The sequence below is a fragment of the Armigeres subalbatus genome, chromosome 3 (assembly GCF_024139115.2).
Source record: "Armigeres subalbatus isolate Guangzhou_Male chromosome 3, GZ_Asu_2, whole genome shotgun sequence".
NCBI lineage: Eukaryota > Metazoa > Arthropoda > Insecta > Diptera > Culicidae > Armigeres > Armigeres subalbatus.
This window is the reverse complement of record NC_085141.1, coordinates 134797773-134821481: the sequence shown is the minus strand read 5'-3', so window position 1 is coordinate 134821481 and position 23709 is coordinate 134797773. Positions and strand designations below refer to the sequence as shown.

Genomic DNA, 23709 nt, shown 5'->3' with positions numbered 1-23709 from the left:
CGGTAGAGCTTTACAGCAAATGTTGACTCTCGGGGAGTGAATCAAAATAAACAACCGATCAAGAGAGTGTTAGAGCTAGTCGACTAAAAAAAAATAAAAAATAAAAAATAAACAACCGATCAAGAGAATTTTTTTTGGTAACCACGGCAGATTTTTAATTTGGTGTGTTTTTGAAAATGATAGCTTTACGCACCAGTGCACTATGGTCCAGGATACAGATTTACGCGGAAAGATGCATTTTTTGCCAAAACTATATGTTTTAGAAAAAAAAACTGTTGCTCTACAAAATTGTTCGAAAAAAAGGTTAAAAGGCTAAAAAAAATAGGGTGGCCTACCATATAAAAAAAATGAAAATATATTTTTTTATTTCTCGGAATACTGACATGATGTGTTCTACAAAGTTGTAGCGCAGCTTATTCCAATAGATTTTGCTAATCAACTTTTTTTCTGTAGCTCTTGAGTTGGCTGATTTAGAGCAATTTTACCTAATTAAATTAGGGTGTACCTCAAAAAAACAGTATTTTTGATCTACTTTTTTGTTTAAGATTTCTCGAAAAAAGTCGTCTTCGAGTGACTTTTAGAGCTAAAAAAATGCAACTTTTGGTGGTTGTACAGTTGCTGATGAAGAATGTGTATAGCCGCCAGATATTCTGAATACTCACGCTCCTCTAATGTGGACGTGTACTATACACATGTGGAAGTATTGGCTTGAGAAATGGATTACGAGTGATTTGACTATGCGTCCAATTTGGGAATCTCGAGCTCGTTCAGTAGCCGCTAGGTCGCGAAGGCCGACGGAGGTCCTTCGTAGCTTAGTTGGTTAAAGCACCAGTCTAGCCTACTGTAGGGTCATGGGTTCGAGTCTCATCGAAGGGAACGTGGTTACCTCCAATACATTTTCCAAATCAATATCTTCCACATAACGTACATATTCACATATGAGCTTTCATAACATTGAAAAATTATTGTTTTTTTTCCAAGGGGGGCCTTGGAAACAAAATTTCAAAACCGAAAATAAATGTTTTCAAGAATGGTGGCAATGCGTATTGATTAATGGAAACACATGCAAAATTATGAAAAACATGCGATCTATTCCCCTAAAATGCTTTTTTGACCTTTCTAATGTGATTTTTTAATTAAATTTTATTATGTACGAGAAAGGCAACATCGCCGCTAAGTGGATTAATAAGTTTTTTTTTAATTGTGTACATTATAATGCTATGATATGGAGAACCGGAAGAGTAAATCTATTTGATGTCATTCCTCACTACATAGTATATTCATTATTTAGATTTGCCAGTAATATTATTCTCATGTAGGGTAAGTGTACCGGTTTTGGCCCTCTTAGTACCTAATTTGGCCATCCCTGAAAAATGCATGTTTTCCAAAAACTACCGACTATACGCAACAGTGAAGTGGCATAAAGTATATATCTCCTTTGGAATCTGTGTCAAAAGGTCGAAGGGTCAAAAGGTCGAATGGACAAAAGGCCGAAGGGTCAAAAGGTCGAATGTGTATCATAACGTCGAAGGTCAAAAGGTCGAAAGGACAAAAAGACAAGGAGTAGTGAAAAGAGAGACGTAAGAAAAGAGTAATAAGCATAGGTAAATGAGAAGTGAAAAGTGAGAAATGAGAATTGATAAGTGAGAAATGAGAAGTGAGAAGTGCGAAGTGAGTAGTGAGAAGTGAAAAGTGAATAGTGAGTGAGAAGTGCGTAGTGAGATGTGAAAAGTAAAAAGGAAGAAATGAGAAGTAGAAAGTGACAAGTGAGAAATGTGATATAAGGAGAGACAAAAATGAGAAGTGAAAAGGTAGAAAGAAGGAGGGAGGAAAAATATACGGTAAGAAAGAAAAAAGAAGAAGGAAGAAGAACAGACGAAGAAAAAAGAACAGAAAAGAAAGAAAGAAGAAGGAAGATGGAAGAAGGAAAAAAGAATGACGAAGGAAGAAAGAAGAAGGAGAGAAGACACAAGGATGCTAAAAAAAGAAAGAAGCAAGTAACAGGAAATGGAAAAATAGAAAAGAAATAAGGAACAAAGAAGAAAGAAATGAATAAGAAAGAATGAAAAAAACCCAGATTAATCAACCTAGCGGTGATGGCGCCTTTCTCGCGTAAAAAGGTAATAAATGTAGCTTTTACGCTTACACCTCGATGATGTACAAGAAAGGCAAAACAGTTACACCGTCTAATGTTATGATAGAAAATTTACACTAGTAGACGACAGATGGCGCTGCCAAAAGTTTCTCGAATTTCCTATGTTCGAATTTTGACTTTCGGACAATTTCATGGTACTATGAAACTGAACGAAGAGCATACTTACGCCTAAATGCGTGCAACACGAGCATCTTTATAGTACGATGAAACGCTTAATGGGAGCAAGCCACGGATAAACTGTAAAATATTCATAGATGCAAGGCATTTTCATAACACATTATTGTTCTATGTGACTATGTCTCATCACTATTTTAATATTATCTATTTTTTGCAATTTGCAATTATTATGAAATTCAATAGTGATCAACAGCGTTTTAGTCTCTGTTGGATGTAACTTGTTGCAAGAAAATCGGTTAAGAGTATCTATGTGAAAATTTGGCTAATGTTTTTTATGGCATTTTGTGCACACACACACGCACACACATACACACACACACACGCACACACGGACAGATAGACATTTGTTCAGCTCATCGAGCTGAGTCGAATGGTGTATAACACTATGGGTCTCCGGGACTTCTATCAAAAGTTCGAATTTGGAGTGAAATGATAGACTTTCGGTACAACTTTGTTGTACGAGAAAGGCAAAAAAAAAAGAAAGGAAGAAGGAAGGAAGGAAGAAGAAAGAAAGGAAAAAGAAACAAAGAAAAAAAGAAGGAAAAAAGAAGGGATAAAGAATGAAGCATAAAATACTGAATGAATGAAAAAGGGAAAAAGAAGGAAGAAATAAAAAACAAGCAGAAAGAAAGGAGACAAGAAGGATTAAAGAAAGAAGAGAGAAAGAATGAAGAAAGAGAGAAGAAAGAAAATAAGGAAAAAAGAAGAAAGAAAGTAAAACGGAGGAAGAAAGTATGAAGAAAGACGGAAGAAAGAAATAAATAAGAAAGAAGGTAGAAAGAAAAAAGAAACAATAAGAAAAAAGGCGGAAGAAATGAAGAAGAAGAAAAAAGGAAGAAAGAAGTTAGAATGGAGAAAGAAAATAGAAGGAAAGTAGAAGAAGGAAGGAAGACACAAGGAAACAAAAAAAGAAGGTAGACAGAAGAAGCAAGTAACAGGGAAGGACAAAAGAAAGATGGGGGAAATAAAAAACAAAGAAGGGAGAAGTAAGGAAGTAAGAAGGAAGAAAGAAGAAAGAAAAAAGAAGTAAGAAATAAGAAAAAAAAGGAAAAAAGAAGGGAGAAAGAAGGAAGAAAAAAGGAATAAAGAAGGAAGAAAGAAGGAAGGAAGAATAAAAAAAGGAAGAGAGACGGAATAAAGAAAGGAGGCAAAAAGAGTGAAGAAAGAACGATGAAAGGAGGAAGAAAAACTGGAAAAAAGAGAGAGAAAGGAGGAAGAAGGAAGAAAGAGAGAAGAAAGAAGATAGAAAGGAGGAAAAAATATGGAAAAATAGCAAGAAAGAAGGAAAAAAGGAGAAAGAATGAAGAAAAAAAGCAAAAAAGAAGGAAAAACGGAAGAAAAAATGAAAAAAAATAGAAAGAAAGAAGTTAGAAATAAGGAAGATGAATTATGGAAGGAAGAAAGAAGTAAGAAAGTAGGAAGAAGGAAGAAGAATGGAAGGATAGAAGCATATGAAGTATGAAGGAAGAAGGAAGAAGGAAAAAGCAACAAGAAAGAAAATACAGGGTAAAAGAAAGACAAAATAATAAAGAAGGTAGAAAAAAAGGTTCTTTCTTCATTTCGACCTTTTGTCCTTCGCCCTTATGACGTTGTTTTTTTTGTTTCGACCTTTTGTACATTCGTCCTTTTGACCCTTTGACCTTTTGTCCTTTCGACCTTTTGACCTTCGACCTTTTGTCCTACAACTCTCCTTTGTTTTGTTTAATTTTTTGTTTTGATTAACTTTGCGGTTTTGTTATATTATCATCCCATAAGTGTAATTTTTATACAACGTTAGAATGCTCTTCAACATATTTAAGCGTTAGGCTTAATGACGTAATAATAGTAATTTTGTAGAAGCATATTTTGCACAACACTTAACTAAAAACAGTTTGAAGCGTCACGAGGCCCTGTTGTAAAACGTTATGCCCTGCTTCAACTCACAGACTTTTAGAAACCACAATTCATCAAATTGTGAGATACAGACAATTAGAAAACACCTCATTTGTTTATACTCATTGCAAAATTACCTGCCGAACGCAACTTATTCCAAGTAAATTGGATGAATAAAAGTGCCAAAAAAGTAAGCATATGCAGTATTTCGAAAAACTTCGTTTCAGGTGTTTCGAAACGAAATTCCGCGGAATTTGAGCATGGCGAAATCTTATTTCTTGATTTCGTTTTGTTTCGTAAAATTACAAAACAAATCGCTAGAAAAAAAACAACCTTCAACGGAATTTATCGGAATTCCGTAGAATTTCGGTCATGTATTATCAAAAATTTTGGCTGCCTCGCTGAACAAAATCATAAAGCTGTTTTCAAAACATAATGTTATATAATTTTTTCTTTCAACGCTAATTACATAATCCCATTCTGAGTGAACAAATATGAATTTAGTTTTCTTCTATAACACGTTTTCAGTGTTTTGTTAGACATGTATCTTTAACTAATCTATCCTATTTTTTTCAAAAGTGATCCGACTCAATATTTAAGCCATCAGGCTCAGAGTGTAAGTGTTATCACATATGAATCAGATCCTTTTGATTGTGAAATCTTTCTAGAGCGCCTCTTTTTTATTAAAAGCCGATTTCTTCACTTCCACTTAGGCCTCAAACAAGGTTTAATCGCATGGTTGAGTATCGCTTAACAGTTAAGAAGGCTTTGAAGAAAACAAAATGCAACATTTTACGTGCAAACAACAAAATTTTACGTAATAACGGGTTGCAACTAACAAATTGGAATGACTTCAATAATTTTCTTTCAGAATAGTCATGCTTTCATAGAAATATGACTTTATGTGGATGAATCCTTAGAATTATCACACACACACACTCCAACATTGCCCACAATAGGAATGGGCGTTTTTCGGGAAAATATCGTTACTGACGAATCTAGCGGGCTTGGTAGTCATATGGCTACTGCTTCTGCCTCATACGCAGGAGGTCGTGGGTTCAATCCCAGGTCCGTTCCATTCTCCTACTTTGTATCTTTCTCTTTATTTCTCATGTTCTAGCAATCGCTAGAACTGGAAATGGACTTCCATACCGTTTCCATTACTATTCCTATACCTTCAACTTGAGTATTGTATCAGTAATCTGCTAGAATTGGAAATGAACTATAGAGCTCGTTTCCTACATCCAATTAGAAATTCCATCAGTTACCTTCTCCTATCTATCACATTGGTTGCTCGTTAACCAAGACGGACCTCTGCCTCTCCAACCTAACCCAGAAATTCCAACAAATTCCGCATGAACTCGTGGCAAGTGCAGAGGTATATTCGGCTTGCAGTGGGCGAGTGATTGCATCATCATTTCCTCCCCCTTCCCTACATTGACTTGCACTCTGACGTGGCAGGCGCCAGTATGACCTAACAAATGAGATCACCAGTACTTGTACATTGAAGATGTGTGCTAGTCCCAAGCAAACATCTGTTGGTTCCCTGTGCAAGAACAGCTGATCTGGTCATAATGGAGTAGCAACTACGAGCAGTCAATCAAGCTCAAGCTCAAGCTCAAGCTCAAAATATCGTTACTGACGAATCGATGTTTTTATTGTCGAAATATCGATCGACGTCCGAAAAATTAAAAGCACGAGCAAAAAAAAAGGAAACTTAAGATTTCGCATTTTAGGTAACCGAATTACACATCAAAGTTTCGCTGTTTTTAACAGATTGTGCCTAAAGTGCTATATTTTTACTTTTGTTATATGAGGGATAATGTCTTGGAATTTAAAAATATCAAAATCCGATATCAGCTACAAAAAATCGATACTGTCAAATATCGAACATAAAAAAATCGATACAAAATATCGATTAATCGGAGCGAAAATATCGATTCCTATATACCTCATCGGTATCGCCCATTTCTAGCTCACAACATGCTGTAGAAACAAGAAATACTGCGGCGTGCATTGTAAATTTTCCAAGCAAAAAAGATCATGGGAAAAGTGCACGGTCGAACATTTCAAGCGTGGAAATGTTTCGAAAACTGTCTTAGCATTATTTGGTCTACTCAGCTTCATTGTATACAAAGGTGATTGTAAGTTCAAAGACACGAAGCAACTCATAAGCAGGATCAGAAGCGGCATTCCAAAAATCGATGTGATAGAACCATACAGCGGTCATGTTATACCAGCAAGCAGAGGCGCGGCCACGTTACTGAATGTGGGAAGGACAAAAACTGGATTTTCAAATCTACAGAATACTTATATGGAAATTCCGAGACTTTCCGGAAATCCTGTCGAATCTTAAGATTTTTTTTCGGACCTCCCTTAATAATTATTATTACATTTCAATCATTACATTTCTAGTGTTTATAGAACATTTGCAAAATTCATTTATTGGATGGTTTCTAGCAATTTCACTAACTTCTAGGAATTCGAACTATTGTAAATCTTCAGAAACATCGCTACGACCCACCAGTAAAGCTTATGATCGTCCAAGATTATTTAAGGGAGTTTAGTACTGCTTATGGGTTTTCAGAAATCTCAAGAATAATGTTACTCCGAATTACAGACTTTTTTCTTTTTTACTTCTAAGATTTCATGCAAACGTATGTATACAGTCCCATCCCGATTTTGGCAACACCCGTTTTTGTCTACCCCCGATTTTGGCAACACTCGTTTTTGGCAACATTTTCTTCCCGATTTTGGCAACAACCTCGAAATTTTTTTTTATTACTTTTTAGAGCTAAAACCTTTTTATTAATATCTAATAGGATAATCAAAACCGAAAGTAAATGTCATTAGGGTTTATATGCGTATTATGGGATCTGTACTAATAGTGGGCACTTCCACTGAATTAATGAACCACCACTCGTATTACCGCTCATTGCAAATAATGTCTATTGAAATTTTTCTGCTCTTTTTATTCACGTTTTCCATGTCCCTATTCACACTACCCTAATCTAACCAGCCCACCGTAGAATGTCGTATTTTTTGGCATCTCACTGATTTTGTCGTCGATAAGCCAGAGATGCATCCTGAACAGAACATGAGCCAAGAGCGTGCCTTGGTGTTCTTAGTTTTGAACTCTGAACACTGTTCAGTGTGCACTGGGTTGGTACGCAAGCAAAACGATCATGGTAACCAAGATTCCTTAGATTTGGAACTATGCAAAAACGTACGAGCATGCTTGATTTCTATCCGTTAGATGCCCACGTGTTCTATTACCAGCCAAAAAATGTGTAGCATGCCATCGTTTGAATTTGTTTTCCTAGGATACAAGTTGCTAAGTTAGGTCAGTGCTCTTGAACAGTGTGCTGTGTTCAAAACGTTTTGAACAGGAACACGCGTTCTCGTGTTCAGATGCATCTCTGCGATAAGCTGTCTCACACCGTTGTACATAGTACAACATCTATTAAGCGAAGCCCGCCGTTTACATCACAATGCAACCGATACTGCTTGAGTGATCCAGGAACAAGCAATCCCAGTAGGTTTAATTGCTAATGATTGGCACATTCGATTTTCTAAATGCGCTGTTTAGTCATTAAGTCGTTTTGCTCATTACGCGCCGAGAAAACGTCATTTTATCATTTTATCCGTCTTTCTGCTGAATTTCCATATAGAAAATAAGCAACAATTTTATTTCAAAGAATCTTATTGTTTAAAATTTACTCAAATTTATCTAGCGATTAATATCAGAACACTGTTGGCTTTTCCATTTTCCTGATGTGTCAATTGCATAACGAGCCTTTTGATTCCAGCATGCTTGCCAACAGTTCAACAATGGTAAGAGTTTGGTAACATGTAATCATGAGGCTGTCAAGCAGGCATTGAAAAAATCAGATCATGAGAAAAAATCGGGTTAAACTAAGCCAACCTGATGTTCTTCCGCGGGGTAAGTTATGAGCTTCCTAAGACCGTTTAATGGTCTTTAACACTCACCAATGGAAGCCTATTGAGTGAAGCAAATCACTTGGTAACACAACAATGAGCGTCGTTCCGGTGCGCTAATAGTAGAATCCATTTAAGCATTCTAAAAATGAAGACCTCTATGAGTCTGGAACTCTAGTACACTGAATGGGCGGCGTTGATACTTTCTCTCGACTATCTTATCGTTGCTTACATGGATACCTCACCACGGTTTGGCTTGTTAGATGGTGTTGCTGATTGTTTATCACAGCAACGATCGCTCCTACTCGTTGTTTGGCATACATCTGAGTGAGGCAGTTCACTCATTGGCTATGGATGTAGCATAGATTGCAATAGATCAATACTCACAAGACTCACTCACACTTCCAATTTCTGCTCTCGAGTGTTCTGTTTGTGATGGCGAAGTATCAGAAGTGGCTCAAGTTCCTATGAGATCGCTGGTGTAAGTCTAGCTGCTTCGATGGGCGAGTGATGCGTCCCATGTGGTTTTATTATTATTTATTCAGCATAAGGCCGGAGTGGCCTCTACGGTACATAACAGTCGTCTCCGTCCACTGCTGTACCAGTCACGCAGTCTACGGAGGGTTCGTAAATCGTCTTCCACCTGATCGATCCACCTTGATCGCTGCACACCTCGCCTTCTTGTGCCTGTCGGATCGTTGTAGAGAACCAAGTGCGCGTTTATCCTCCACAAGCATAGTACAGATCTCGTACTTACGCTTTCCTGCCACGCTGCGTCTCCGAATTTGTCTGCTGATATCGTTATCGGAGGTCAAGTGAGCCCAAGTACACGAATTCTTCAGCCACCATGATTTTGTCGAATAGCCGTTGTCTTCTCTTGAGCATACTTCGTCTTCAACGTATTAATCACTAGTCCGCTCTGCTTTGCTTCCCTCTTCAGTATGATGTAGGATTCTTCCATCTTTTCAAAGTTATAATACTGAAAGTAGTGCATGGAGAACTGGAGGGCGATGACCTGCAGCGAGCACCAGTAGGTTGACTGCTATCGAGTGTCAGAGGTAGCATGCCGCAAATGGTCCACCAGCTTCCACTCGTCCAAACTATCACTCGAAGTGCGAGGTGCACATAGTGCTCATGGATCAATCATTGCCGCCTACTATAGAAACGATTTTTTATCACTACAATTTTTTTGTAAGGACATGGCCGACGCTATTGTTAATTTCAAATATTATTTATTATTAAATTTGTATTATGAAATTGGCTAATTAGTTACATTATCGTTTGATTACCATTCTTGAGTTTGTTTCAATTTTGTTTGAGCTACAATCTTCGAGTTATGAATATCGCAAAAATGACGATTATGATGCACGTGCATCACTTAAACACACTCCGCATACTTTGTAGTACATATTCTAAGTATTTAGCTTCAATCATGAAAACAAAAAAAATTGAAATTTTGTATGAAATTTTTTTCCCGTTTTTGGCAACATCCCCATTTTGGCAACATTAAAATCCGGTCGTGTTGCCAAAATCGGGAAGGGACTGTATTTTCAATTCTTACAGATTCCAATAAACTATTAGAAGCTTTCAGAGTTCTTCTTCTCATAGGCTTGCTACAAGACATCCGGATGTGCTACCATCATCATAAACTGCTTCATATTTCTGCGATTGTTCTCTAATATCCTTGTTTAGTTTCTCAACTTTTGGATATGATCTCGGCGGTCTAGTGACTACCGCCGCTGCCTTATGGACAAAAAGTCTGGCAAAGACTACATTACATTATGTGGCATAGACTACATCACTTTTCTAAGCGAATCATCGGTCTTGTTCTTCTGTTCATCTACCTTACCTTCTTCTTATTGGCATTACATCCCCACACTGGGACAGAGCCGCCTCGTAGCTTAGTGTTCATTAAGCACTTTCACAGTTATTAACTGCGAGGTTTCTAAGCCAGGTTACCATTTTTGCATTCGTATATCATGAGGCTAGCACGATGATACTTTTATGCCCTAGGAAGTCGAGACAATTTCCAATCCGAAAATTGCCTAAACCGACACCGGGAATCTAACCCAGCCACCCTCAGCATGGTCTTGCTTTGTAGCCGCGCGTCTTACCGCACGGCTAAGGAGGGCCCAGATTTACTCTCACGCTCTCTTATATATCAGAAAGGAAAGATTTATTGATTGGTTTTTTTAGGTTTCCTTGCCTGGCCAGGGAACTGGGGATTTAATCGTAAAGGTTGTGAGTGATTTGGTCGGTTCGGTCTACTGTTTTTCCATGACTTTGAAGGACTCGCCCTGTTAAACGGAAATCAAAGAACGGTTCCAACTCTAAAACTCCCCGTTACAAATGGAATACAATGAGGTTAATCTGCAATTTCTATCAGCTGAAAAAAATATTTTGAATGAATGTCATCCAAATCAGTGAATAATTTAAAATGCGATTTCGGTTGCTTTCTCGTGTATTAGAAAAGCTTAAGGCTCAAGGAAAGCTGGACAAAGAAAACAGCTTTCTAAATGATTCACCACCGGCGGTATGTCGTCTGTCTCTTTCCGTCCTTCGAAAAATTGTGATTGTGTTGTACAACACCGGGAAATATCACAAATACTCATTCGAAAAATACGGATCTATGTAGTGGAGTGTTGCCAACCTTCATTCCCCCTTAACCCGATTTGCGTGACATTTAGACAAAAAATGGATTATACTGCAACTGCGCTCGTTTAAGTAGGGTTGTGTGAGGTGCCAGTGGATCGTCAGATTGTCCCGGATGATGTCCAATAGCTCTGCGGTTTATGCCAGCAAGCGCAAGCTTCTGGCTAGTATCGCTCTGTCCATACTGAGGTATGGGGGGGGGAGTCGCACGACGCACTTTGCGTCATCACCGGTATGATAGCTATTGACATTGTTATCGGTGAAGACATAGAGTGCTTCGAAATGCGCGGCACGAGAGACATCTGTAGGACTGTCAGGTTGGTCAATGGTCAAATGGCAGCGTGCGTGGGACATTTCCACTACAAGTAGATGGACACATAGGTTAATACCGGAGATAGGTACGTGGGTCGGCCTCGTCCGAGTGTCCGGTGTACGCAGGTTTAGGGACAACCTAGTCCGGAGGATGTTTAAAGATGATGTTGGTAGAACGCCGTTTTATCGGCTATCGTCCAAATCGTCTCGGAGCTACACAGAAGGTGGCGCGTGGACTCGAGGAATGGCTAGTGCAGGCGCAAATAAGAGGTGGTCCAAAGGTTCGGTGTCGACTTCATGGGTCATACCGGTGCCCTGTGGTCGAAGGATTGGAATCATAGCAATCCAAGAGATCGGACGCGAAAAATTTTCCTCCCGTCATTTTTCAGATGTTAATAATTTTGCGAATTTCGGCAGTGTTTAATTAAATTAGCTATCATGTTATTGATTTTAGGTTTGCAAGTTTCATAATATAAACGAGTGAGTGAAAATATTAATTAATTATTTAATAGAACTTTTGGACTAGAAAGGTAAGAAATTTCAAAATTAAATATATTTTCATGAAAGGCTCCCGTAAAGATTTAGGATTTGAAATTCAGTGAGTGATTAATTAATCTAAAATATAATTACGTTTTATTCAAGTGACATATTATTATTGACCAAGAAATATTTTCTCTTACAATATATCCGTTATACCCAAACCCGCGTTATCATATTGACACAGTATTGAAATCAAAAATTAAGGAAAAAACCCTGATTAATCCACCTAGCGGTGATAATGCCTTTCTCGCTCGTTCAAAAGGGTTGTCAAACATATTAGAAAAGTCTAATTTAACACTAAAATGGGCTTATTTTTCACATTTGTTTATGGCAGCCCTTACTTTGTACCGTTAAAAACCGCAAAAAACGATCCATAAAAAAAAAATTAAAAACGATCGATAAATAACATCTGAATGTTCCATAAAACGGTACCTTAAATTCAAAAAATAGTTTAGACGTATTCATTAAGAATAGTTTTAAGATCCATAACTAAGCATTACTAAGCTAAAAAATAAATCAAATAATTGGAAAATAAGTATGTACCTTTAAACATGATCAAGAAAAAACAATATCATTCCTGCTATTTTTCCATGAATGACAAATGATCCATAGAAAACTACATTTTGATCCATAAAAATACAATTTTGCGCAATTTTTATCGTGATTATGATCCATAACTTCGGTAATATGATCCATAGTTTTGGATATATGATCCATAATGTTGGTCATTTGACAAACTTTCGAGTGTTTCTTGTTTTGAAGTTAGAATCCAGCTTAGGCTTCTGGCACCTAATCAATAAGTTAGCCTTTTTAAAATTATTGTTTTGAATAGTATGATTTTTCATATAGATAACAATTAATTTTTGGCTGATGAGCAGTTCCGTTTTTGTCATTGACATTCAACCCCTTTTCAACTAATATTTACGAATTTGATCCGACTTAATAAAATCTGAAGAGAATTCTACTAGGGTTGCTTTTCTTCATATGGAGAACATTTCGGAGTGATTAACCGAAGTTTTTTTTTAAATTTATTCATTTTAATTTGCTTTTGTATATATTATAATGAACTGATCTAAAAATATTTATCAGATCACTCTATACAGGTAAACTATCCCTGTACAAAATCTGATAGATTACTCGTGAAGGGCTGGTGTTACCTAAATCAGCATACTTGGGCCAATAATGTTCAATACTTTATATCATACTGATTGCATACCTGATATTATTCTATCAGGAAATCAAAAATCGTTGTTTGCCTTAGTGTAATTTGTTATGGATTATAGCAAGGATGTTTTCGATCATTTAGTAATATAGGTTCGATAATTTAGTAGTTTGCCAATAACTCATTCCAGAGGTTAAATGTTGAAAAATATTCGCACCAGAAGTCCACCATAAAACACGTTTTAAAATTTAACTTCTGGTATGAGTCATCGACAAACTAAATGATCGAACATAGATTACTACATGATCCAAAACATGCTTGGATTGTAGAAAAGTTTGGATACATTTTGCATTGACTTGCCAAAAAGAAAATTTTTCTTCGAATCCTTCCGAAACTCAGCTTCTCCCACATAATCCGAGTGCTATTTGAAATCTTCAAACAGATATGTTGTCACTATGAATGAGGTTCCAATTAATTGGTCTAGCGAAGTCCAAGATTTAGGACTTATGTATAGCATGAATTAATTGACTATCAAAAACCACACAGAAAGTATGCAAGCGAAAAGGTACGAATATAGTAAGTATTTATAGAAAATCAAAACTATTTACTAAAATAAGTTGTTTTATTTACAAAATAATTGTTAGACCAGCCAGGTTTTACATATACTGTGCCAATATGAATTATTTGCTGCAACGCCAGGAAAAATGCATTATAGTGGATTCAAAATAAATGTTGAAATTGATTCTGAAGTTGCTTCCCTGCACACCAAAACATTATGAATATTAGGTGACATATCTGAATGAATTGACACAAAAGCACATGACGTAAACTCAATCGTATATGTTTTCAAATGTCAGATGATTTAAATATGCCACGGAACCTAAAAACACAGCACCCGGTGCGTTGCCGCACGAATGTACAAGCAGCCGATGATAAGTGCAAATTGCGTATAACCTATTATACTTCAATCACCACTCTTCCAAGAAGCAAAGATAGCTGAGGGGTAACGTTCTAGGCTCTCACTCAGAGAGTCTAAGTTCGACGCTTGTCCTCTGGGTCTCCTTTTTTTAAACGTATTTAAATAAATATTTTATATAATATAATAAAATATTTTCATACCAACGAATTTTATACAATTTTTATTTTCATAGATCATTAATTAACGGCTACGCAGTCTCATATGATTAAAACGAGTTTTTATTCGTCCGACGTTTCGACACGGGATTAGTGTCTTCTTCAGGGGAAGCTAAAATTGGCTACCAACCAGAATGGGGTTTTCGATGAGGAGATTGTAAAAAGGAAAACTGCGCCATTTGCCAGTTTTTAGTGAAATGGAAAGTGATTCCGAGACGTAAGACAGTTTATGAAATAGTTTTAATGATGAACGAAGCAAATTTAACAAACACAATTTTATTCACAGTATGTACCGACACCATAATAACCAGACAGTTAAAGTTAGACAAAACATAAGACAAAAAACGAACAAATCATTGTAAGACTAACACCAAACATAATCAAAGACTGTATAATTAGTACGATTAATGATCGTTAATTAATAATTAGACTTTCATGTTGCCAGTCTAAAAGAAAATTAAATTTCAAACCCAAAAAATCTAACTATTTTCGGCTAAAATGTGTTTTAACGTTTTAACAATCATTTTAAAATTGACGCCCTATATCCCTTGCCGGGTGAAATAAAAAAGCATCATCCGGCCCCCATTTTGTTTACTCGCTTTCGTCAGGGCCAAAGCGGCGTGTTGGTGATGCTTCCTTCTGCAATATTCATCCAACGGCAAGTGAAAGCGACTGAAGCGAATGCAGTGACGTTTTATTTTAGTATTAGCATTTATTTTAGTATTATAAAAAACATCCCGGGATTCCGGGATATAGAACATTTTCTATCCCGAACCACGGGAGGGGTTGTCCATATGCCACGTAGACAGGTTTTGATCAGGTTTAGATACCCATCTCCCTCCGCGTGGACAACTGCTCATATAAATAAAGTTGTCGGTTGATTTATTAGGAGCTGATTTGTGTATTTTTGGATTTATTGATCGAATCGTATCAGCCGAAACCTATATAAAAGTTCATTTAATCATCATACAATGTTCTGTGAAATTGTTCTGTAGCATACCAACTGCCGTTTTTGCAATTCTGAGGTCAATCGAGCAATCAGAACCAATTTCCAGATCGAATGAGTGACGGAGGTGTATTTTCCTATACATTTTGGCTGAAATCCCCATACAAACTTCAATTCAAATGCGCCAGCTAATGCAACAAGCGATTGAGCTGAAATTTTCAGAGATTGATTTTGTCACCCAAAGACGCAATCCTGGGGGGTGCCCCGTGGAATTAGACAACTTTTTGTTTCCTGGGCCAGTCTAATGGACAGCCCCGGACAAGAAAAGGTGGCGAGAAATGGACTCTCTAGTTCGTATACTTGAGAAAAACAAAACAAAAAAAAAACGGTGTATAGAAACAAAAAATGTTTCCAGTTGGCAAACATTCGAGTTCTTCCCGTTTTGAAGTCAGAATCCAGCTTAGGCTGCGTCACCCAATCAATAAGTTAACCTTTTTAAAATTATTGTTTTGAATAGTATGATTCTTCATATTGGTAAGAATTCATTTTTTGCTGATAGCAGTTCCGTTTTTGTCATTGACACTCAACCACTTTTCAACTAAGATTTACGAATTAGATCCGACCTTATAAAATCTGAAGATAATTCTACTATGGTTGCTTTTTTCATATGGAGAGCATTTCACAGTGATTGGTACGAAGGTTGGATTAGAACTGATTAATTTTAATTTGCTTTTGTATATATTATAATAAACTGATCCAACATTACTTATCAGTTCACTCCATACAGGGAAACTATCCATGTACAAAATCTGATAGATTACTCGTTACAGAGCTGGTGTTATCTAAATCAGCATACTTGGGCCAATAGTGTGTAATACTTTATATCATACTGATTGCATACCTAATATTATACTATCAGGCAATCTAAAATCGTTGTTTGCCTTAGTGTAATTTGTTATGGATTGTAGTAAGGATGTTTTCGATCATTTAATAATTATTAATTATCGAACCTATAAATTTAATAGTTTGTTAATAACAATTTCAAACGTGATGTATGGTGGACTTCTAGTGCGAAGGTTTATACAAGTCTGCCTTATTGTTGTTTTTTTTTTGCACTAATAACAAAGTGATAGCGCTAGTTGCAGTAACTTATACTGACTAATAATAACTAACAACAAAAAAAAAATATCATTCAGTATAAGTTATTACAAACTAGTGCTTTAAATCTGTTATTAGTTAAATTAAAACAACAAACTGTAGGGCAGAGCTGTCGACAAATTTTCGCACCAGAAGTCCACCATAAAACACGTTTTGAAATTTAACCTCCGGGATGAGTCATCGACAAACTAAATGATCGAACTGAGATTACTACATGATCCAAAACATGCTTGGATTGTAGAAAAGTTTGGATACATTTTCCATTGACTTGCAAGAATGGAACATTTTCTCCGAATCCTTCCGAAACTCAGCTTCTCCCACATAATCCGAGTGATATTTGAAAACTTCAAACAGATATGTAAGCACTATGAATGGGGTTCCAATTAATTAGTCTAGCGAAGTCCAAGATTTAGGACTTATGTATAGCATGAATTAATTAACGAATTAACTATTAACTAACACAGAAGATATGCAAGCGAAAAGGTAGGAATATAGTAAGTTAATATTTATAGAAAATCAAAACCATTTACTAAAATAAATTATTTTATTTACAAACTAATTGTTAGAACAGCCATGTTTTATATATACTGTGCCAATATAGATTATTTGCTGTAACGCCAGGAAGAATGCATTACAGAGGATTCAAATAAAACATTGAAATTGATGTTGCTTCTCTGCACATCAAAACACTATGAATATTAGGTGACATATCTGAATGAATTGACTCAAAAGCACATGACGTAGACTCAATCGTATATGTTTTTCAACGTCAGATGATTTAAATATGCCACGGAACCTAAACACAGCATCCGGTGCGTTGCCGCACGAATGCACAAGCAGCCGATGATCAGTGCAAATTGCGTATAAGCTGTTATACTTCGATCACCACTCTGCCAAGAAGTAAAGATAGCCGAGAGGTATCGTTCTAGACTCTCACTCCGAGAGTCTATGTTCGACGCTCGTTCAGTCCAAATTTTTTTTCAAAAACATATTTATATAACAATTTTTATTTTCTACTCAATAACAAGTTTTTAAAACGACTTCTCTGCGTTCAAGATTAAAACATCGATTTGTCAAATCTGAGAGCCGAGAGCACTCCCACGCAATCCAACACCACCAACAGCTAGCCGAAATCTTCACCTGTTAGGCTACATATCTACACATGTTTTTAATCGAAATAATTAGACTTTCATGTTGCCAATCTAAAAGTAAATTAAATTTCGAACCCGAAAAATCTAGCTATTTTCGGCTAAAATGTGTTTTAATATATCCCTTGCCGGGTGAAATGAAAAGGCATCATCCGGCCCCCATTTTGTTTACTCGCTTTCGTCAGGGCCAATGCGGTGTGTGTTGGTGATGCTTCTTTCTGCGATATTCATCCGACGGCAAGCGACTGAAGCGAATGCAGTGCCGTTCGCTCCCGCCGAAATGTGCTTGCATAGCGTCTTCACGCACATCAGCTGCGCTCCCATACACTGACTGAACGCCACAAAAAAGATGCCACGTGAGAAGTTCACTCGTATATAGGGTATGCGAGCGCATGATAGCAAAATAATAGAGAAAATTGGCATGATTACGTTTAGTAAAGAGAAACGTCATTAATCATGAAACGTTATTACGATCATGCCCAAAGTGGAGACAATGGGTTCTTAATAATATTGTTCATAATTGCATTACTTAACGTTTGCTTTACTTGAAGCGACACGTTGTAATTATGCCATTATGAATACTAATTGAAAACAATAATTTCCCAAACAAATTGGCTTTCCTACCTATATACTGCCGCCGCAGGCGTAACTGTTCCATATTTTCTTCCATGCAAAATCAATATTGGACGATTATGCTTGCGACGGCAGTATAGTGGAGCTCATTTTACCTCCAAGAAAATTAGATTGATTATCAAGACGAAATGAATCCAATTTCATTTCTAGCAAATTCAAAGTTTGTCTATTAGTTAATGCATTAAAACTATCAATTTCGAATTATCAAATATGTATATATTTTCTTTCATTGATTCAATAATACTTCCAATATTGGTACCGTTACCCTACCAGAGTGAACTCTGTGGCTTTGAATAGAAATGAAATATACCAATTTGATGAATACTATACGACTTATATTTACTCATAGCATGTGTTCCGATGGTTTTGTGGTATAGCAAGCGCTTCCCACCCCAGAGGTCCGCGGTTCTAATCTAGGTGAATTCAGCATAGCACATTTTGCTATTTTTTTATACGCAAAAACAGTTTTTTGGCCATAACTCCAGATTGCGATGAGCTATTGATCTAATTTTCAATAGCAAATAATGGGACTGAATTCCGCGTCGACTGCAACTTGTTGCGAGCAAATCGGACAATGGGAAGTTCAAAAAAGTGTGTCTACAAAATTTGTACACATACACACATACACACACACATACATACATACACACATACAGACATCACCTCAATTCGTCGAGCCGAGTCGATCGGTATATAAAAATCGGCCCTCCGGGCCTCCTATCAAAATTTTATTTGGAGCAATATTATAGCCTTTACGTACACTTAGTGTACGAGAAACGCAAAACGTTCATACGTGCTTTTATGGTCATTGTCAGATGGGAAATACACTGAGTCAAACACGTGTGTTTCACCTGCTATGTATGATTTCACCCAAACATGCTCAAATTCTTTAAATTTAGATTGATTCAGTCCGACTGGTGTGTTTATTGATATATTTAGGCTTTTTCAGTCTGATGTATTCAAACGGGTTTAAATTCGCATTGCCCGACGTTTTCGGCCCGTTTGAATATATCAAACTGAAAAATCCGAAATATATCTTTAAATTTAGAATGATTTTTGAATTTAAAGGAGTCGAAATAGCTACAAGAACTCCCCCACCTGATTTTCTATTGGGCTCATAAAAATTTCTGTCGTTTCAAAATACTTTAAAGCTGCTTCCAATTATTCACTTTTTACGCTTTGGTCCAAGCTAGTTTTGGTAGCCAAAATGGCCGGAAAAGATGTGCTTAAAATGTTTTTATTAATTTCCCTGAACTTTTCTGCGATTGAAATTGTGACAATCTATCAAAACTCCAGTCACATTCTGTTAAAATTCTGAAGAAGTTTTTGGCAGCCCGTCGGTCAATGAAATAGTGCTACTTTTTTCAGTCGACCAGTGGGAACTCATTGTTTAAAATTGTGTACAATAGTAGTTGATTGCAGCAATTTTTTGTTTGAAATTAGGAATTCCTTTATTAGACATTTGTTCCAGTGATCCAATATAAGAAATTATATAATCGGTTCATTGGTATTACAGTAAGGAGGCAACTTTAGAATAATTTCCAACATTAGTTTTAAATCCTCTGTAATGCCTTCTTCCCGGTTTTGCAGCAAATAATCCATATTCCTTCCAATCGCAGATAAATTTTCGTCGCTAGGTCTTCGCCGGTTACAATCTGTACCTTGTTTTTTTAAGGCTGGCTTGTCGAAATGAAAATAAGTTGAGTTAAGCCAGAAAGTTGATCAAAGGTGTGGAGAGAGTTCTGAATGACGTTCAATGAAGCAATTTGATTATTTCATATTTAAAACTGATTATGAATTTCGTTTTTGCCCGACTTAGCGTCTCGCGTCGTTTAAGTACATTTATTAAGAATTTGCGTTTACCTAGCTTCTTTCTAGCAATTATAAAAAGGAACGCATTGGATTATTTTCAAATGTTCACGAATATTTAGAACAGACTTGCCTCAATCGATTCAGTGCAAGTCCATTGCTTTCTTATTAAAATGCTTTAAATTACTATTCTATTCTGGATTATGGATGTTTATTTTGAGAAAAAATATTGAACTATTACTTTGAGAAACTGCAGTTGACCATTTTCTGAAATGTTTTCCAAGAAATCGAGAAAAACTGTTTTTTAACAAAATGGCATATATCCTGATGATTTTATCGACACAATCCAACACTCAGTCAAAAATATGGTGTACAACATTTAAATAGAAATAGTTTGAACCATCATCTGGTCCACTGTAAAACGTCATGCACAGCATTGTTCATCTCTCAGGCTTTTAGAAACCACAATTCATCAAATTTGCCTCATTTGTTTTTTTCTCATTTGTTTATACTCATTGTAAAATTACCTGCCGAACGCAACTTATTCCCAAAGTTTCTGATCATAAAGTTGCGCAAAGAGAATCTTCCTACACTTATTCTGAATGATGCTCTTGTTATTATGTTGACAACTTTCGTTTTTCTTCAACCCTTCAAGTGACTTCGGGAGTGTTTACTCCTAAAGCTTTTTAATTCGATAACCAAGTCACCCACAGAGTGCAAACGCTTGAGTTTCTGGTTGCTACTTTATTGGGGGGTGTATTGAAGTGCTTTGAAGCTGTTTCTAATACAAATATAATACATTTAAATTCTAACGTTTTAATTCGCCATAATAATCATTAGGCGATAACGGTACTTCCGCCTTTACAACAAGCATTTCTAGCATGATTTTTGAAAACGTCGTATGTCCAAATGAGAGACTCTCATTCATTACGCTCTCTTTCACTAATATAGAAACTAGTTTTGCATTTATTGCAATATTTACACCTGAGTACGCTAGACAAAGCAATTTTTTTCAGATCTCTGTTAAAAAATCCGATGTAAATGTTAGTATGGCTTCGTAATAATCGAAAGAGAAAGTAAACAAAGAGAGCCTCTCTTTTGGACTTATGACGTTTTCAAAAATCACGCGAGATTTGTTTAATTTGCTCGATAGGTAGACGGTGTGACAGTTCAATAGGTAGATTTGGCTTCACTCTTTGCGTAGCTCTGCTAATTCCCAGCAAATAGGATGAGTAAAAGTGCAAAAAAAATAATAAACAGGTTATGAAATTAATATTCTGGTCATTACTTTCAATCCCATAGTTCTATTTGGCTTATTTTCAATAAGAAACAATGGATTAGGATGCTGCGTCGAATACAACGTCAAAAATTGCAGTGCTTTATTTCTCTTAATTCGTTATTTCGTATTACGAAAATTGTTTAAGTTTTGTATAACAAAATGTTCTTCTTGAATACTTAAATATTGCATATAAATATCCATTCTTTGATACACTACCCAAAGAAATATGAAATTAAATTAAAAGCTTAAATTTAGTGGAACATCTTCATTTGTCTTACGACGAGAATCATATATTACATATTTTAATTTTGCATTTGCTTACTTGGTTTTCTAAACAATAATAAATTTGAAATAGTGTATTTTGCACTTGTGAATAAATTCTAATGTATTTTATCACGGAGCTCTCCTGATCAATATTAATAATAATTGTCAAATTTCAAAACGTGTTAAGTTTAAAATCTGCATAGACACATGAAAGTTTTTTAAAGCAAGAAATAGACTCCGCTAATTATTCAAATGGCTTGGGTCTTGCTACTATAATATGTAGCAAATACTCTTTATCGATAAAACTGGCAATGAAAGATAAAATCTCACGAAGAAGAAAACCTCTGCATTATAGGATACCATTTAAATACAAATTAATAACACATTGAAATAAAACTGCCCAATCAGTCCGGTCTACAATCTTGTATTACATACCTCAGCTGGGATGGTTATCTCGGTAGCCCTCGGTTGTTAAGTACCTTCCAGCAATCTTCAATCCAACCAACGAATCGATAATTTAATTTTTCGATAAATATCTGTTCACTGCTCTTCCTTTGCCTTTTGCCTCCTTTCTGAATTATCGTCCAAACTATCCGTGCTTCTGTTTTATTTTGATTTTGTTTCGCTTCAACCTCGGTTTATCGGTTTCTTCTCCATCGTTTTTTCGTCTTCTTATACCTCTTATCGCTTCACGGTCACTTTTTGCACACGACAAGCCCGGGCTGCAATCCACGCAAATGATCTTTTAAAATTATTAACGACTCTACTTCACTTTTCGAACGCTGCTCTGGCTCTGGCAGCGCACCTGAGTACTGAGTATCTTCTGCTGTCACTGACCCGACCACGGCATCGTCGCACCGATCCACTACCCCGAGCAATCGCGGCAGCGAAAAATCCCTCGTCGGGCGGAGATTAACCAGAGATAATCGTATGCGCTGTTTATTAAAATTTTGCAACTTATAGCCACTTTTATATGCGCTCGCCGCCGGTGGGTACTTCACTCTCGTTGGTCCAGTCCGGTTCCAGGATCGGCATGCACTTGGCAAGACTTCGGCGATCAGTTATCGCTCCCGTCTGCCCTGTGGACTCGTGTATTCCACGCCTCACCAGCCAACACAATCCACTACCCAGACCTGGCTGAATCGAAATATGAAACACTTTCCTCCCTCTGTGAGGTCTTCGTCTTCTTCTTCTTCCTTCAATATCTGGAATACACCCCGCACTTGAGTATGTAAATTATTAATTCACTAACCGTGTTTTCCTTTCTTCCATCGATCAGATCTGGCGTGTGTCCAACAACCGTTTCGATTCTGCAGTTCGCGGTTGGGCTGCTGCTATCTGGATCTCACAAGATTCTCAAAATTGCTTGGATCTTCAGCCCGAAAAAATAAACATTTTTTTCCGAACCTCAAAGCAAACGGCCTACACCACGCAGACATACGGCGCCAGGTCCAACCACTCGTAGACCCACTTGATCTCAAATCTACGAACGAAATCTAAGCGGCGGCACGCGTAGGTGAACCACCACTTTCGGTTTCCTTCTTGAGCTACCGCCCGCGTTGAGAGTCGTTCTTCAGCAAACTCACAGCACGTAACAACCACCTTCGCCGACCGCAGAGGAAAGAAAGAAGCTCCAAAGCAAAGCGCTCAGCTGATCGCCCACGACCCACGCTCAACTCGTAACCGTCTTTGACTCTGTAAGATGCCACAAACCGAACGCAAAATCAGAAAACCTTCAGATCAGATAATCGTCCTAACCGCGCGACAGACGCAATCGCACTGAACCCCGTCATCCGGACCGCGGATATCTTGCCTCAGTAGCAGAGCGGCGCGCGATCATGATGCGTGGTCGTTGTCGTTTGCGCCACGGACCCTTCGATCGAGGTGCGATCGTTGTTGTTCTGTTTCTGTTGCTGGTTGCGAGGCGCACGCGCTCGCCCCCACTAAATCGGCGGCTGGTTGCTCTCTCACGTCTCGCGTGAGAGTGGTCCACCTCCCGGGCAACCCGCTCAGCTCGACGGTGCCCACCATTTCTTGGCTTCGTGCTTCACGGGGTCTGTGGGTTGGGGGAACTCGTCGCGAATGAGCGTGTGGGATTCGCTGAACACCCCACGCGTGCGCACTCGCCGGTCGGTCCCGCGGAACAAGCGGAAGGTTTAACATTTTTTTCTTTCTTTCGCGAAGAGGTGGATGGCGTTTGTTCTGGCGGTGCGCGATGGGAAGCATGCACGGTTGAGGCGTTACGCGAGAGTGAGTGTTTTGGTTTGACTTGTGCATGGCATACGAAACCTGTGGTAGGGGAACTTTGATGCAGATGGAGAAATCCGTTGAACGGCACGTTTGTGGGAGAAATTGAGATGGATAGTGAAATTTGGATGTTGTTTTTACACTCGGAGATCAGTGGGTCTCGTGAATTGCACTGAGATGCATGTGGCTGCGATAGGGAAAAAAAATCAATACACGTTCATTATACAGGTCGGACTCGATTATCCGGGGTTCGGTTATCCGGAATTTTAGACTCGATTATCC

General features: G+C 37.4%; 1 protein-coding gene across 1 annotated transcript in view; it reads right to left on the bottom strand.

Annotated features, from left to right (window-relative positions):
• LOC134227832 (helix-loop-helix protein delilah) overlaps positions 1 to 22936 on the bottom strand; it is a 203326-nt gene extending 180390 nt beyond the window's left edge. Inside the window, exon 1 of the mRNA XM_062709514.1 lies at positions 21616 to 22936. The gene's annotated coding sequence lies outside the window, so the exon portion shown is untranslated. The remainder of the gene's footprint in view (positions 1 to 21615) is intronic.
• Between the last annotated feature and the right edge of the window lie 773 nt (positions 22937 to 23709).